Below are 18,352 nucleotides of genomic sequence, written 5' to 3' on the forward strand. Positions count from 1 at the left end.
ACATTGAGAACAGCTGAATGGCCTGTCGCCAGTGTGAACTTGCTGGTGTTTGCGCAGGCTGGATGAAACACCAAATCCTTTTCCACACTCAGAGCAGGTGAATGGTCGCTTCCCAGTGTGAACTCGCAAGTGTCCAAGCAGATTGGCTGAATCACTAAATCCCTTCCCACATTGAGAGCAGCTGAACGGTCTCTCCCCAGAATGAACTCGCTGGTGTATCGGCAGGGTGGATAATTTACCGAATCCCTTCCCACACTGAGTGCAGGTGAACGGCCGCTCCCCAGTGTGAATGCGCCGATGAGCTTCTAGCTCTGATAGGGATCTGTATTTCTTCCCACAGTCCCCACATTTCCATGGTTTCTTCATGTTTTGTGTCTCCTTGTGTCTCTCCAGGTTAGATAATCAGTTGAAACCTCGTCCACGCAGAGAACACGTGTACGGTCTCTCCCCACTGTGAATGATGCAATGTTTTTTCAGGCTGTGTGACTGGTTCAAGCTCTTTCCACAGTCAATGCACTGGAACACTCTCTCGGGTGTGTGTGTCTCGGTGCTTCTCCAGTTTTCTGATGTTTAAACTCTGTTGAAGCCGACAGAAGAGAAAAAACATTTCTCTTTCTAGATTCAAAGGCCAATGATATTCAGGTCCCAAGGAATCGAGTGACTCTGTCAGATCTAGTCGTGTCATTTGAGATTTCTGTCTGTAATTCCTTCTCTTCTTACATCCTGTGAAAACAATTTTCCAAAGACATCACCGTCAGTGCAAGTTCAAAATTCAGAAAAGACAATTTTAGTTGTGAAGGAACTTTCTTTCCTTGTTTATTCCCCAAAAGCTGTAAACCTCGATCCCACACAATTCTCACTCTGCTGCATCTAATCTTCACCCTCCCAATTCTCTGAAGGTGTCAATTCATGCTGATTGACAGATCCATGCTCACAGCTTTCAGTCCAGGACACAGAGATCATAGAAAGAAGACTCAATGCATCTTACCGCGAACCGGCCAGAGGGCCAGTTTAGCTCAGTTGGCCAGACAGCTGGTTTGTGTTGCAGAATGAGGCCAGCAGTGTGGGTTCCATTGCTTTACCGGATGAGGTTAACATAGAACATTACAGCGCAGTACAGGCCCTTCGGCCCTCGATGTTGCGACGACCTGTGAAACCTCTCTAAAGCCCATCTACACTATTCCCTTATCGTCCATATGTCTATCCAATGACCATTTGAATGCCCTCAGTGTTGGCGAGTCCACTACTGTTGCAGGCAGGGCATTCCGCTCCCTTACTACTCTCTGAGTAAAGAACCTACCTCAGACATCTGTCCTATATCTATCTCCCATCAATTTAAAGCTATGTCCCCTCATGCTAGACATCACCATTCGAGGAAAAAGGCTCTCACTGTCCACCCTATCTAATCCTCTGATCATCTTGTATGCCTCAATTAAGTCACCTCTTAATCTTCTTCTCTCTAACGAAAACAGCCTCAAGTCCCTCAGCCTTTCCTCATAAGATCTTCCCTCCCTACCAGGCAACATTCTGGTAAATCTCCTCTGCACCCTTTCCAATGCTTCCACATCCTTCCTATAATGCGGCGACCAGAATTGCACGCAACACTCCAAATGCGGCCACACCAGAATTTTGTACAGCTGCAACATGACCTCATGGCTCCGAAACTCAATCCCTCTACCAATAAAAGCTAACCCACCGTACGCCTTCCTAACAACCCTCTCAACCTGGGTGGCAACTTTCAGGGATCTATGTACATGGACACCGAGATCTCTCTGCTCATCCACACTGCCAAGTTATTCATGAATTCTCAATCTGTGTGGTGATCGATCCTCAGGTTAAATCACCACCAGTCAGCCCCTCAGAAGGGGAAAGCAGCCTATGACCGTGTGGGACTATGGGACCGTACCTATCTAACTGTACCACATAACAACACTGAACATATCTCTGTCCAATATTAATTTACTGTCCCCTTAAATGTCAGCCATTTCCTGGGGAAACCAGCCCTTTAATTGTGAACATTGGGAAGGTGACCATCCTTTTAGCCAGACAAATAAATGTGTCAATCTGAGGGAAGCAAAGGATGTCTTTAAGAGAGAGAGGGAGACCTGTGCCAGACTTCCCAGAGTCTACACCCACCCTGGATTCACTTCCTATCCCTTCAGTTGCTGCAACTCACCAATTGAAGGGCAGATTGAGAAAAGAAATGGAAAGGGCGAGAAAAGAAAGTGTTTTACTCACAGATGTTGGAGACCGGAGGACGTTTCAGTCTGTGTGAAGCCCAATCTCCTTTCACATAAAGCCCGCGCTGATTGGAGGACCAGCGTCCTTCCGGTCCTAACTCTATCCATTAGCCAACACCTCACAGGAAGGTCAGGGGCTGGGCTTCCCCTCACCCTTGGACATGCGCAGTACCTGATCACCCGCCTGTGCGGCGGATAGAGCGGGTTCCCCAGCGGGGGGGATTGTGGGAGCTACGGCCGACACTGTCCAAACTCCTGGGGTGAAAAGTGGAGGAGGCTTGGGCGGTTGTGTGCGAGCTTGGTGTCCGCCCCCGGGCCGATTCGAAAGGCAGGCCGCCTCTGGGAGCTTCCTGGATGGGGTGGAATGGCAACTCGGCGCCCATCGCTCCTGGTCCCTGAGAGAAGAGGAGAGGACCGGTTTCGGAATACCGCGACCAGTTGAGTTTCAGGTCAGCGGTCGAGCTGCGGAGATGCTGCTGGACTGCGAGGTTTGCTGTCGGCGGTTGTGAGTTCGCCCGCTGGAGGACGAAGGAATGGAGTAAGGATGGCAGCTGGATAGGCTGCTGGAAGCGGCGGGACGGAACCGGGGTGTAGATTGTCCGATGGGCGGCCCGCGGCCTGCAGCCCGGGGTGGGTTGCTGCCGTTCCTGGGGTCTCCGGGGGCTCGCCCCCCTGGACGCCCTGCGGGCGGATGGGACTGACTCCGGGACTTTCTTCCCCATTTTCGACTGTTGCCAACATTGGAGCGACTCAGGCCGCTGCCACTGGAGGACTTTGAGGACATGTTGTCTCTCGTGAAATTTCGGCAAGAGCGCTGGTACCACTTGCAAAATTAATGGACTTTTTCTGTAGGCTTTTCTATGTATGCTGGGGGATTTGTTTTCTTGTTTTCTTTGCCTTGTTGTATTTAGTAGCCTATTACATTTAACTCATTTGTTTTTTTCCGAAATGGTATTCTAGTATTAATAGTGGAACGCTGGTCAGTGTGGAGCTGCTCTCCCTCCGAATGGTCCCGTGCTTTTGGGCGGGGTCCAGGAGGGGGGAACCCTCTCTCCTCCGCCGCGCTCAGGTCTGGAGCCCCGGGGGTCTGTGCTCTCAGCCATGGGGGGGCCTTTCCCCCGGGGTGTCGGCTGTAGGGCGGGGTGAATGGGGGTGGGTGAGCAGGGATTAGTGTTCGATGATGGATTGGATCTTGAGAAAGTTTTTCTGGGGTGAATTGAGGCTTGGTGCCTGGTGATTGGGTTATTGATATGAAATTGTTAAAATGTGAAACTGCTCTCCCTCCGAATGGTCCCGTGCCCTCGGGCAGGGTCCAGTAGGGGGGAACCCTCTCTCCTCCACCGCGCTCAGGTCTGGCGCCCCGGGGGTCTGTGCTTTTCAGCCAGGCCTTTCCTCCGTGGTGTCGGCTGCAGGGCGGGGTGAACGGGGGCGGGTGAGCAGGGATTAGTGTTCGATGATGGATTGGATCTTGATAAATCTTTTCTGGGGTGAATTGAGGCCTGGTGCCTGGTGATTGGGTTATTGATATGAAATTGTTAAAATGTGAAACTGCTCTCCCTCCGAATGGTCCCGAGCCCTCGGGCGGGGTCCAGAAGGGGGGAACCCTCCCTCCTCCGCCGCGCCCGGGCCTGGCTCTCCGGTGGTCTGTGCTCTTAAAAGGAGGGGGCCTTTCCTCCGTTGTGTCGGCTGCAGGGCGGGGTGAACGGGGGCGGGTGAGCAGGGATTAATGTTCGATGACGGATTTTATCCTGGTAAATTTTTTCTGGGGTGAATTAAGGCCTGGTCCCCGGTGACTGGGTTTTTGATATGATAACTGTTGAGATAAATTGAGGCCCTGTGGGTCATATTTGTACTGGAGTGGCCGTATTGTATCGGGGCCTTGTGCCTCGCGACTGCTTGTCTCATGTGTGTAGAGTCGTTACTTCGAAACCTGTCTGTGTTGTGTGTTGTACTTTTGGGTTTCGTTTTTTTTCTTTATTTCTTTTGGAGTGGTCGTATGGTTTCGGGGCCTTGTGCCTCGCGACTGCTTGTGTATGTGTTTAGAGGGGGTTGCCTCGATGTGGTTGTGTCTTGTGTTTTTGTTTCCTTATGCTTTTGGAACAGTCGTTTGGTTAGCCTTGTGCCTTACGACTGTTCGAGTTACGAATCTGTGTGATTGTTATCTGAACTATATGTGGGGCCTGTGCCTTGTGGCTGGTTGTGATAAATGACTGGCTGATTGGTATTCGGGAACGTATCTCGACCCTGCGCTTTGCAGCTGTTTGTGTTCAATGACTGTTGCAACGTTATCGTAAAATGTAATTGGGCCTTGCGCCTTGCAGCTGTTTTATGCTCAATGATCGTTTAACCGTTAATGTGAAGTGTAATCGGGCCTTGTGCCTTGTAGCTGTTTCGTGTTCGGTGACTGTTGATTCGTTTAATGTGAAGTGTAATTGGGCCTTGTGCCCTGTAAATGAGTCTATGTTGAAAATTGTGACATGAAAAGAGATACTCAGAATGGTTGGAGACGGGAGGAAGTTTCAGTCTGTGTGAATCTCATTCACACAAACACCGCGCTCTCATTTACACGACAGAGTCCTTCCGGTCCTCCAACTCTTCCCATTGGTTGACCGTCGCCTGAAGACAATGGGCAGCGGATGACACGCGGCGACAGAAGCCGTTTTGACCTCAAGATCTGTGGATCATTTGGTTCATGGAAAGCGCGCGTTTTACCGCACCTGCGCAGTGCCCCCCTTCCCTTGGACATGCGCAGTCCCGGGCCGACCGACCGCGCGGCGGAAAGAGTGGTTTCTCGAATGCGCGTGGCGGGATTGGCGGAGCTGCGGCCGCCATGACTCATCCGGAGCCCAGTCTCCAAACTCCTGGGACTGGGACAGGGAGCGGCAGTGACGTCACAAAGCACATCTGGGTGGTCACTGGATTGGATTGTGACGTACCCCTTCGCAAAACAGTTTGTTACCTTCAGGTGGAAAGATTTAGACACCTGGGTGGCACATTGGGGAGGGCAACAGGTGGGAGTGAAACTGAACCCGAGAGTCAGCACCTTCAGGGGAGGAGAATCAATTAGTGTTACACTGAGAATGTGTGGGGGGCACTGATTTGTAGTTTGAGATGAAGAAGGATTTTTATGACAATTAGAATTGTCAATTCTGAACTTCTATCCTATAATCACAGTGCTGATTTAAAAAAAAAATAATTTAGAGTACCCAATTCATGCTTTCCAATTAAGGGGCGATTTACCGTGGCCAATCCGCCTAGCCTGCACATCTTTGGGTTGTGGGGGTGAAACCCATTCAAACACGGGGATAATGTGCAAACTCCATACGGACAGTGACCCAGAGTTGAGATCGAATCTGGGAGCTAACTCGCTGCTCCATCCTGCTCACCTTCGCAGTGCTGATTTGATGATGTCACCCCGTCACACCCATTAAAGTCTTTATTCGGTTGGTCTTCAACCTTCTCTTCGCAGAGAAAATATCCCCTGCCCGTTGTGAGAAATGAACATTCTGTGTTTTTGTGTTGTTTTTACATGTATATATTCTGGTTCACAGTTAAGATGTCAACAATGAAGCATGATGGGAAAATTAACATGTCAAGCTCTGAGTAAGCTATCGTGAGCGAATTATTATAACGATGTACCAGGATGACCTTCGGGAAAGAACGGGATGTACAATAACAGAACTTGCTAAGCAAGGGGGAGATAGCAGGTGCAAGCAAAGGGCCTCATTCTTATCTTTAACTGCCGGTCCAAGGATGTACCAGGAGCGGGTGGAAATCACTGTGCAAGGGAGAGACCAAATAAGGGAGCACCAATAAGGGGACTGCCCTGCCTATAGTGGGTGGGATGTGTTTCTCATGGATTGTTTCCCATGGATTGTATTTTCATGGATTGAAAATAACAAAGTGATGCTGTGTGAATTCTTTGTGTCTGCTATTGCTTACTGGAGGCACCCGCTCTTGCAAAATCTATCATACATAGAAACAAACATACATAGAAAATAGAAGCAGGGGGAGGCGACTCGGCCCTTCAAGCCTATCCCGCCATTCATGGCTGATCTTCGGAGGGTTCCGGTGGCAGCCATGCTGTACAAGGCCGTGAACTTGGTGGCTCCCCCGCGCAGTTTTTGTTTTCTTATCTGAAGTCCCGATCCGACTTGCGATTTCAGTGCCGAAGTGCGTCTTCGGCTTTGTGAAAGTGCTGGCAGTTTTTTTTTTAAAGCAGTCCAGCATGCATCCAGTGAAAAGTAACGGTGGGAAAAAAGGGCAGCAGATTAACCGCGAGGCTCTGGAGAGCGTGGTCGAAGGCGCGATGGTGACAGGCCCAGAGCCTGTGCTCCCGGCCCAATGGTCTACTGCACAGTTGGTGGACTTCTTAACCTGACAATTCCAGAGACAGAGGATGGAAACCTCTGAAGACCTGGTCAGGGCCAATGACCCAATCAAAGCAACGGTGGAGAGGGTTGAACAGCAGTTGGAGCCCCATGGTGCTTTGCTCTATAAAATGGAGGTTGTGGCCGAACACGAGGACCGGTTGGTCGTGATGGAAGCAGAGCTTTCCCTGATTGCTGGCAGTTTTTAAAAGGTGCGGGATAGATTGAACAAGCTAGAGAATCGTGAGCAGTGGCTGAACGTCCAGATAGTGGGTCTCCCGGAGGGGCTGGAAGGTTCGCAACCTTCGGAGTTTGTGGCACAGATGTTGCAGAAGGTGAGGAGGTTTTTAATCAACCCCCAGAGGTGGACGGTACATGCAGGGCGCTGAGAAGCAAACCAATGGCAGGTGAACAACCAAGGGCGCTGGTGGTACGTCTGCATAGATTCCTGGAGAAGGAAAAAATCCTGAGATGGGCTAGGCAGGTGAAGACAAGCGCGTGGGAGGGGAGCGTTATCAGATATACCCCAATTCGGGTGGGGAACTAGCTAAAGGGCATACCGGCTTTTACAACCGATGCCGGTGTCTATTAACATTGTGGACCTTGTCTTGCCCTATTATGTATTTTCTTTTCTTTTCATGTACTTACTGATCTGTTTGAGCTGCTCGCAGAAAAATACTTTTCACTGTCCCTATTGTACACGTGACAATAAAGAAATTCAAATAAAGTCAAGGCAGTTCTCCACAAGGGAGCTTTAAGATTCGGTGTGCTGTATCCGGCCCGCTTGTGAATCACCTCCCATAAAAGGGACTATATCTTGGACACCCCAGGCGGAGGCGGACAGGTTTCTTTGAGACCAAGGGACTGAGAACTTGTAAATACCTTAAACTGTTAAAATGTTCTTGTTCTGGGTTGTAGGGGCCTGTATTATCAGTTTGGTTGTAGTTTATTCTAATATTGTTAATAAGTTCCTCTGTGCATCGCTCTCCTTGGTTTTCTTATTCGTTCTTTTGAGGTGGGACTGGTGCTCATGAGCTGAGGGGATGGGGTAGGGGTGGGGGGGGGGGGGGCGGTGGTGCTGGTATCTGCTTACTCGGGTACATTTTTACTTGTCTGGGATCAGGTCTAGATGTTTTGGTGGGTTCAGGGTAGTTGTGGGTGTTGCGTGGGGGCCACCATGCTGGTGTGAAAACCAGTAAACGGAAGAGATGCGGGGGACAAAATGGTGTACGGAGGGCAGGGTTTCATATATTTCCTTCCTTTGGCTTAACTTGAGGGTGGGGTTTGGGAGGGGGGTATGGGATAGTTGACAGTCTGAGTTTGAGGTGCTGCGATCTGGGCGTCAATGACAGTGGCAGCCTGGCGGTGGCCTCATTAGGTGCGGCCTGAGGACCCCGGGGAGTTTGGCTCCAACAGAAATATGGCTGATTGTCGGTGGTGATGTGGGGGGGGGGGGGAGCGGGGGGCACGGTGGCAGGAGACCCTCACTCAATTCATAACTTGGAGTGTCCGAGGCCTGAATGGCCCTGTCAACAGGTCGCGCACATTTGCTTTTTGACAGACTTGCCTTTTCTTCAGGAGACTCATTTGGAGGTGGCTGACCAGACATAAACTGGCCAGGTAGGTGTATCACTCTAGTCTGATGTGAAGGTGAGAGAGGTGGCTGTAGTGATAAGTAGAAGGGTGTCTTTTTCAACGAAGGAGTTCATTGCGGATCCGAATGGTAGATATGTGTTGGTAAGCAGGCGGTTGGTGGGCTCCCCAGTGGTACTGTGCAATATTTTTGTCCCAAATTGGAACTTTGTGGAACTTATGAGACGGGTTCTGTTCCTGATCCTGGACCGAGATTCACACAAACTCATTCTGGGGGGAGATTTTAATACAGTCTTGGATCCAGGGTTAGACCAATCAAGCCTGAGGTCTGGGAGGATGTCAGCGATGGCTGGGAGCTGTGAAAATTCATGCAGCTCTTTGGGGGGGTGCGGGGGGGCGCGGGCATAGATCCGTTGTGGTTTGGGAGGCTTAAGGCAAGGTCGTTTCCATTTTTTTCACAGGTCCGCATAGATGTTTTTGTTTTGGACAAGTTGCTGATTACTAGACTTGCAGGGACAGAGCACTCAGCTATTGTGGTGTCTGATCACGTCCCTCACTGGGTAGACGTGTGGGAGGAGAAACCGTCCACTTCTACACCCCAGTGGAGATTAGATGTCGGTCTCCTTGTGAATATGGGATTATGGAGAGATTGGAAAATGTCATTTGTAATTATATAGATCAGAACGACACTGGTGAGGTCTCCGCCGGGGTGCTGTGGGAAGCATTGAAGGTTGTGGTGAGCCGGATTCCTCATGGAATTTTATAAATGTTTTGGTCCACTGCTGGGTCCGATGATGGAACGGATGTACAATGAGGCATGGGGAAGGGTTCGCTCCCCCCTACGCTGTCACAGGGCTCCATCTCCCTTATCCACAAAAAGGATAAGGATCCTGAGCAATGCGGATCTTACCTTCCGATTTCCTTCCTGAATCTTGATGCAAAGCTTCTGGCCAGGATCCTGGCCGCCCGTATCGAGGGCTGTGTGCCTGAATAGGTTGGAGAGGATCAACCTGGCTTTGGAAAAGGCAGAGCATTGACATCTAATACTCGGAGGCTACTTGGCATTATCGTGCTACCCGCTGGAGGGAATGATGTGGAGGTGGTGCTGTGAATGGATGCTGAGAAGACATTCGACTGAGTGGAGTGGGCGTACATATTTGACGTTTTGGAACGGTTTGGGTTTGGGCAGGGATTTGTGCACTGGGTTCAATTGTTATATACAGCCCCCAAGGCAAGCACCTCCACTATCGGGGTTAGTGATGAATACTTGACTCTGCAGCGTGGGACGAGGCAGGGGTGCCCGTTCTCAGCGTTACTATTTGCCCTTGCGATTAAGCCTTTGGCAATAGCTCTTCGGATATCTGGAGAGTGAAAGGATATCGGGGGGGGGGGGGGGGGGGCGGGGGGGGAGCCATCTGGGACGGCCACTTACAAAGGAAACATGGACACTTGCAAAGACTCAAGGGAAATATGGCCTATACAGGATTCAGGCAAACTCAGAGCCTGAATGTATATTTGCTAAGAGAGAACCAGACAGTATCGAAACCCCCAGCCGATTTGCGTTCTAATGGCCCATTTCCCCCGGGACAAAGAACTGGTGCTTAGGTATCAGATACAATTCCAGACACATTGGTGCCACTCCCTTCACCCAGGAAGCCCAAACAGCCAACATCAATGACCGCTCAGGACACGCCCAGCCATCAAGGCACCCTCCCTTTTATTGGCTCAAATCGAAGGCAGTAATCAAAGCCTGCCGAACTATTGGGTCCAAAGCTAATGACCGCCCAAAAGAGCGCAAAACCCCCCAAAGGATAAAGAGAGACACTGTCATGTGTTCAATCTCTCTTGGTCCTGGCACAGCGGCTCTCTTGGCCCCGCCCTACGCCTGAAACCAAGTGTAGCATTGTGACCAGAAGACAAGTTCAAGACCAACGATCGCTACCAGACGGATGAGCCCAGCAGAAACAAAGCCACTTCTTCTTCCCAGCCACGCAAGATCCGAACAAAGGCCTTGTTCATCTGCAAAGAGCCGGTTGCCCTGAAATTAAGTTTAGGTTATTGTAGTTGTTAGGTGTAGATTAACTTGTAGTGTTTTATGTTGCATGTCGAAGTAATCTCTGTGTGTAAATAAACTATCTTTGAACTTGAACTGACTAACAGGTTGTTTGGTCTTTGATCGATATCCGGTAAAGCCTTGCAGTGGTATCATTTGATACCTGGCGATTCTGAAAAGCAATATTATCATTAATAACTGCCACATCTAGTTACTTTGGTAACATTATTGTTGCCGATTGGGGGGATAGTATTCCACTCATTAAAAAGAGCAACATTATTGTCTTGGGCTTTGAATGGGCAGGGAGGGTCCCCTGTATGAAAAGAGTTTGTTTGGAGAGAAATGGACTTGGGGGTGGCCTGGCTCTTCCCAATTTTCAGTGTTGCTACTGGGACTGCTACTGTTGTTATGGTCCGAAGATGCTTGTTGGATCAGGGTCAGTATGGTGTAGAGTGGAGGAGGCCTTGTGTAGAGACACTTCCTCAAGGGCATTGATTTCGGCACCCCTTCCTTTATTGCCGGGTAGATATTCATCACACCCAGTGGTGGTTTCCACTTTGAGGGTTTGGAACGAGTGTCGATTTCATTTTGGTTTGGAGGGCATGTATAGGAAGGCTCCGATTAGTGAAAATTAAAATGAAAATAGCTTATTGTCACAAGTCGGCTTCAAATGAAGTTACTGTGAAAAGCCCCTAATTGTCACATTCCGGCGCCAGTTCAGGGAGGCTGGTACAGGAAGTGGTAACCATAGATCCATTCCAGCGAACTTGGATGCCAGGTTTTAGGAATGGGACCGCTTGGGGATCAAATGCTTTTTGGACTTGTTCTTGGGTGGGACGTTTGCAGACCTAACTGAAGTGATGGAGGTCTACCAAATGCCTAGGGGGAATGATGATGTGGAGATACTGGCGTTGGACTAGGGTGAGCACAGTAAGAAGTCTTACAACACCAGGTTAAAGTCCAACAGGTTTGTTTCGAATCACTAGCTTTCGGAGTGCAGCTCCTTCCTCAGGTGAATGGTCAAATTATGACGTGGACTCCCCACCATCGGATTCTACGACCCGGCGCGGGCTCAGAGAATCCAGCCCACGGTGTCCCTGTACGCTGATGATCTGTTGGACCCAAAGTCTTCTGTGGGAATATAATGAAACTGCTTCGGAGATTTGGGGCATTTTCGGACTAGAAATTGAATTTGGGTAAATGTGAGTGTTTTGTGGTGTGGGGAGGGGGGATTGTCATTTCAGGTGGCAACAACCCACTCATGTATTTGCGAATGCAGGTGGCCCAGGATTGGATGCGGTCTCGTAAGTAGAACTTTACGAGTCTGGTAGGTAGTGTTAGGGCAGATCTACTGAGGTGGGATAGTCTTCCCCCGTCGTTGGCTGGTCGGGTACAGGCGGCGAAAGTGAACATTTTGCTGTGGTTTTTATTTTCATTCCATTGCCTGCTGTTTTTTTTGCCTAAATCATTTTTTAAGGGTGGGGATAGGTTTCATAGTACTTCGGGGCAGGTAACGTAGCTTACGGAAAACCAGAAGGGTCCCAGGTTCGATTCCGGCTTGGGTCACTGTCTGTGCAGAGTCTGCACATCCTCCCCGTGTGTGCGTGGGTTTCCTCTGGGTGCTCCGGTTTCCTCCCACAGTCCAAAGATGTGCGGGTTAGGTGGATTGGCCATGATAAATTGCCCTTAGTGTCCAAAATTGCCCTTAGTGTTGGGTGGGGTTACTGGGTTATGGGGAATAGGGTGGAGGTGTTGACTTTGGGTAGGGTGCTCTTTCCAAGAGCCGGTGCAGACTTGATGGGCCAAATGGCCTCCTTCTGCACTGTAAATTCTATGAAAAAACTTGCGGCATAGGTTGGTACCTTGGACTTTGATGTTGTGGCCATTTCGGAGACATGGATAGAGCAGGGACAGGAATGGTTGTTGCAGGTGCCGGGGTTTAGATATTTCAGTAAGCTCAGGGAAGGTGGTAAAAGAGGAGGTGGGGTGGCATTGTTAGTCAAGGACAGTATTACGGTGGCAGAAAGGACGTTTGATGAGGACTCGTCTACTGAGGTAGTATGGGCTGAGGTTAGAAACAGGAAAGGAGAGGTCACCCTGTTAGGGGTTTTCTATAGGCCTCCGAAAAGTTCCAGAGATGTAGAGGAAAGGATTGCAAAGATGATTCTGGATAGGAGCAAAAGCAACAGGGTAGTTGTTATGGGGGACTTTAACTTTCCAAATATTGACTGGAAACGCTATAGTTCGAGTACTTTAGATGGGTCCGTTTTTGTCCAATGTGTGCAGGAGGGTTTCCTGACACAGTATGTAGATAGGCCAACGAGAGGCGAGGCCATATTGGATTTGGTACTGGGTAATGAACCAGGACAGGTGTTAGATTTGGAGGTAGGTTAGCACTTTGGTGACAGTGACCACAATTCGATTACGTTTACTTAAGTGATGGACAGGGATAGGTATATACCGCAGGGCAAGAGTTATAGCTGGGTGACTTCCGGGTGCGGCGATGACCAGCTAAGTCGCACGTTTCGGCAGCTCCCGGTGGAACGGACTTTTGCGCTCTTAATAGGAGCCCCATCGGCAATTTTAATGGCAAATAACACTGTGCGGTAATCCAGAAGGGAATCCCTCCTGGACACGGATGGAAAAAAGAGAGGAAAGTAGCCGGTTTGCGGTGGATCCTCAAGAGCAGCGGCCAGGAAGGCAGGCACAAAGCAAGATGGCGTCGGAAGGAGGCAGTTTAATATGGGGCCCTGACCAACAAGAGTTCCTGCGGCGTTGCGTAGATGAACTCAAAAAGGAGATGAAGAAGGAGCTGTTGGCCCCGATATTACAAGCGACTGAGGGGCTAAAGGAGGAACAAAAGACCCAGGAACAGGAGCTTCGGGTCGTGAAGGCAAAGGCTGCTGAAAATGAGGACGACATACAGAGCCTGGTGGTGAAAACGGAGATCCACGAGGCACAACACAAAAGATGTGTGGAAAGGCTGGAGGTGCTGGAGAACAATGCGAGGAGGAAGAACTTAAGGATTCTTGGTCTTCCCGAAGGTGCAGAAGGGGCGGACGTCGGGGCATATGTGAGCACGATGCTGCATTCGTTAATGGGATTGGAGGCCCCGACGGGTCCGCTGGAGGTGGAGGGAGCCTATCGGGTTATGGCGCGAAGACCGAGGGCTGGAGAAATTCCTCGAGCAATAGTGGTGAGATTTCTCCGATATAAGGACAGAGAGATGGTCCTCAGATGGCCAAGAAAACTCGGAACAGTAGGTGGGAGAATGCGGTGATCCGCGTGTATCAAGATTGGAGTGCGGAGGTGGCGAGAAGGAGGGCAAGCTTTAATCGGGCCAAGGCGGTGTTGCATAAAAGGTCAAATTCGGAATGTTGCAGCCGGCGAGACTGTGGGTCACACATCTAGGGAAACACCACTATTTCGAAACGGCAGACGAGGCGTGGACATTTATTGTCGAGGAGAAGCTGGAGTGAGCGGGCCAGAAAAAGAACGTTTGGGACAAAAGTGGGGGGGGTGAATTTGTGGGATGAAGGGGGGAAAAGGGGGAAGAGAGGACTTCCCAGATTGTTAAACCTGCGACCCTGTAACTTCTCTCTCTTCCCCATGTCGTGGGGGAGGGGGTGAGGGAGGATGAGGAGCTGTGGGCGCCGGCCATTGGGGGCGGGGCCAAAAGGGGAAGCGCGGGCTTTGTTCCCGCGCTATGGTAATCATGGCAGGAACAGGGAAGCAGGAAGGAGGGGGCCTCGCACAGTGTGAGCCGAGGTCACGGGGGGGAAGCCGAGGTCGGCCAGAGTTTGCTGACTTCTGGGAGCAACATGGGGGGTGCAATTACGCTAGCTTGGGATCTAGCGGGGGGGGGGTTAACTGGGTTGCTGCTGCTGGGGAGAAGGGGGAGCTGGTATGGGGGGGGGGGGGTCGGGGCGGGGGGGGGCGCCACCTGGAGGGGATACAGCTACGTGGGAACCGGGTGAGGAGCTGGATTGAAAAAGGAAATGGCTAGTCGTCAAGGGGGGGGGGGGTAAAGAGCCCCCCAACCCGGTTGATCACGTGGAATGTGAGAGGGCTGAACGGGCCGATTTAAGAGGGCACGGGTACTCGCACACCTAAGGAAACTTAAGGCAGATGTTATGCTTCAGGAGACGCATCTGAAGCTGACAGACCAGGTTAGACTTCGCAAAGGATGGGTGGGGCAGGTGTTTCATTCGGGGCTAGATGCAAAAAACAGGGGGGTGGCCATACTAGTGGGGAAGAGGGTAATGTTTGAGGCAAAGACCATAGTGGCAGATAGTGGGGGCAGATACGTGATGGTGAGTGGCAAACTGCAAGGGGAGGCGGTGGTATTGGTGAACGTGTATGCCCCGAACTGGGATGATGCCAATTTTATGAGGCGTATGTTAGGACGAATCCCGGACCTGGAAGTTGGTAATGGGTGGAGACTTTAATATGGTGCTGGACCCAGGGCTGGACAGATCGAGGTCCAGGACCGGAAGGAGGCCGGCTGCAGCTAGGGTGCTTAAGGATTTTATGGAGCAGATGGGAGGAGTAGATCCCTGGAGATTTAGTAGACCTAGGAGTAAGGAGTTTTCGTTTTTCTCCTATGTACATAAAGTATTTTCACGAATAGATTTTTTTGTTTTGGGAAGGGCACTGATCCCAAAGGTGACGGGGACGGAGTACACGGCTATAGCCATCTCGGATCATGCTCCACACTGGGTGGACCTGGAGATAGGGGAAGAAAAACAACAGCTTCCACCCTGGAGAATGGACATGGGATTATTGGCAGATGAGGGGGTGTGTTTAAGGGTGAGGGGGTGTATTGAAAGGTACTTGGAAATTAATGATAATGGGGAGGTACAGGTGGGAGTGGTCTGGGAGGCACTGAAGGCAGTGGTTAGAGGGGAGCTGATATCTATTAGGGCACATAAAGGAAAGCAGGAGGGTAGGGAAAGGGAGCGGTTGTTGAAAGAACTGCTGAGGGTGGACAGACAATACGCGGAGGCACCGGAGGAGGGACTATACAGGGAAAGGCAAAGGCTACATGTAGAATTTGACTTGTTGACTACGGGTAAGGCAGAGGCACAATGGAGGAAGGCACAGGGTGTACAGTACGAATATGGGGAGAAGGCGAGTAGGTTGTTGGCCCACCAACTGAGGAAAAGGGGAGCAGCGAGGGTGATAGGGGGGGTGAGAGATGAGGAGGGAGAGATGGAGCGGGTAACGGAGAGAGTGAATGGAGTGTTCAAGGCATTTTATGAAAGATTATATGAAGCGCAGCCCCCGGATGGGAAGGAGAGAATGATGTGCTTTCTGGATCAGCTGGAATTTCCTAAGGTGGAGGAACAGGAGAGAGTGGGGCTGGGAGCACAGATTGAGACAGAGGAAGTAGTGAAAGGGATTGGAAGCATGCAGGCGGGGAAGGCCCCGGGACCAGACGGATTCCCAGTTGAATTCTATAAGAAATATTTGGACTTGCTGGCCCCGCTACTGATGAGAACCTTTAATGAGGCGAGGGAAAGGGGGCAGCTGCCCCCGACTATGTCAGAGGCAACGATATCGCTCCTCCTAAAGAAGGAAAAAGACCCGCTGCAATGCGGGTCATACAGGCCCATTTTCCTCCTGAATGTGGATGCTAAGATCCTGGCCAAGGTAATGGCAATGAGGATAGAGGATTGTGTCCCGGGGGTGGTCCATGAGGACCAAACTGGGTTTGTGAAGGGGAGACAGCTAAATACAAATATACGGAGGCTGCTAGGGGTAATGATGATGCCCCCACCAGAGGGGGAAGCGGAGATAGTGGTGGCGATGGATGCCGAGAAAGCATTTGATAGAGTGGAGTGGGATTATTTGTGGGAGGTGTTGAGGAGATTTGGCTTTGGAGACGGGTATATCAGGTGGGTACAGTTGCTGTATAGGGCCCCGATGGCGAGCGTGGTCACGAATGGACGGGGGTCTGACTATTTTCGGCTCCATAGAGCGACGAGGCAGGGATTCCCTCTGTCCCCGTTATTGTTTGCATTGGCGATTGAACCCCTGGCCATAGCACTGAGGGGTTCCAGGAAGTGGAGGGGAGTACTTAGGGGGGGAGAAGAACACCGGGTATCTCTGTATGCGGATGATTTGTTGCTCTTTGTGGCGGACCCGGCGGAGGGGATGCCAGAGATAATGCGGATACTTGGGGAGTTTGGGGATTTTTCAGGGTATAAACTGAACATGGGGAAAAGTGAGCTATTTGTGGTGCATCCGGGGGAGCAGAGCAGAGAGATAGAGGATTTACCGTTGAGGAAGGTAACAAGGGACTTCCGGTACTTGGGGATCCAGATAGCCAAGAATTGGGGTACATTACATAGGCTTTATTTTACACGGTTGGTGGAACAGATGGAGGAGGATTTCAAGAGATGGGACATGGTGTCCTTGTCATTGGCAGGTAGGGTGCAGGCGGTTAAAATGGTGGTCCTCCCGAGATTCCTTTTTGTGTTCCAGTGCCTCCCGGTGGTGATCACGAAGGCTTTTTTCAAAAGAATTGAGAAGAGCATTATGAGTTTTGTGTGGGCTGGGAAGACCCCGAGAGTGAGGCGGGGATTCTTGCAGCGTAGTAGGGACAGGGGGGGGGGCGCTGGCACTACCGAGCCTAAGTGAGTACTACTGGGCCGCCAATGTTTCAATGGTGTGTAAGTGGATGGGAGAAGGGGAGGGAGCGGCGTGGAAGAGAATGGAGATGGCGTCCTGCAGGGGCACTAGCCTGCAAGCAATGGTGATGGCGCCGTTGCCGTTCTCATCAAAGAAATACACCACAAGCCCGGTGGTGGTGGCTACATTGAGAATTTGGGGGCAGTGGAGACGGCATAGGGGAGGGACGGGAGCTTCGGTGCGGTCCCCGATAAGAAACAATCATAGGTTCATTCCGGGGAGAATGGATGGGGGATTTGGAGCATGGCAAAGAGCTGGGGTAGTACAATTAAGAGATCTATTTGTAGATGGGACGTTTGCGAGTCTGGGAGCGCTGACGGAGAAATATGGGTTGCCCCAAGGGAATGCATTTCGGTATATGCAATTGAGGGCTTTTGCGAGGCAACAGGTGAGGGAATTCCCGCAGCTCCCGACGCAGGAAGTGCAGGATAGAGTGATCTCAGAGACATGGGTGGGGGATGGTAAGGTGGCGGATATATACAGGGTGATGAGGGACGAGGGGGAGATCATGGTAGATGAGCTGAAAGGGCAATGGGAAGAAGAACTGGGGGAGGAGATTGAGGAGGGGCTGTGGGCTGATGCTCTACGTGGGGTAAACTCATCGTCCTCGTGTGCCAGGCTAAGCCTGATACAATTTAAGGTGCTACACAGGGCGCATATGACTGGAGCACGGCTTAGTAAATTTTTTGGGGTAGAGGATAGGTGTGGGAGATGCTCGAGAGGCCCAGCGAATCACACCCACATGTTCTGGTCATGCCCGGCACTACAGGGGTTCTGGGTGGGGGTGGCAAAGGTGCATTCGAAGGTGGTGGGGGTCCAGGTCAAACCAACCTGGGGGTTGGCTATATTTGGGGTTGCAGAAGAGCCGGGAGTGCAGGAGGCGAGAGAGGCTGACGTGTTGCCTTTGCGTCCCATGTAGCCCGGCGCAGGATATTGTTAATGTGGAAGGAAGCCAAACCCCCGGGGGTGGAGACCTGGATAAACGATATGGCAGGGTTCATAAAGTTAGAACGGATTAAGTTCGTGTTAAGGGGTTCGGCTCAGGGGTTCACCAGGCGGTGGCAACCGTTCGTCGACTACCTCACAGAAAGATAGAGGGAATGGAAAAGAAGTAGATAACAGCAGCAACCCAGGAGGGGGGGGGGGGGGGGGGCGGGGAGGAATCAGACGGACTCTCAGGGATGTTATTGTATATGTATAGGTATTTGGTATATGTAATTGTATATTGGATTGCTGGACTGTATTTTTGGAGAGTATTTATTTTGGACAAGGCAGTTGCCATTTAGTTTAGTGTTTTGTTTTTGTTTATATATTACTTATTTATTTGTTTAAAACTGGCCACGGTTATTTATATTGCTTTATTGCTGTGTAAAAGAAACACTACGTATTGTTATGTTTGGCCA

At 50.8% G+C, this 18,352-nt stretch overlaps 1 protein-coding gene across 1 annotated transcript in view; it reads left to right on the forward strand.

Moving 5' to 3' along the window:
* The window catches only part of LOC140421877 (uncharacterized), a 108,113-nt gene that overhangs the window by 1,038 nt on the left and 88,723 nt on the right, over positions 1–18,352 (forward strand). The window lies entirely within an intron of this gene.

This window comes from Scyliorhinus torazame, chromosome 5 (assembly GCF_047496885.1).
Source record: "Scyliorhinus torazame isolate Kashiwa2021f chromosome 5, sScyTor2.1, whole genome shotgun sequence".
NCBI lineage: Eukaryota > Metazoa > Chordata > Chondrichthyes > Carcharhiniformes > Scyliorhinidae > Scyliorhinus > Scyliorhinus torazame.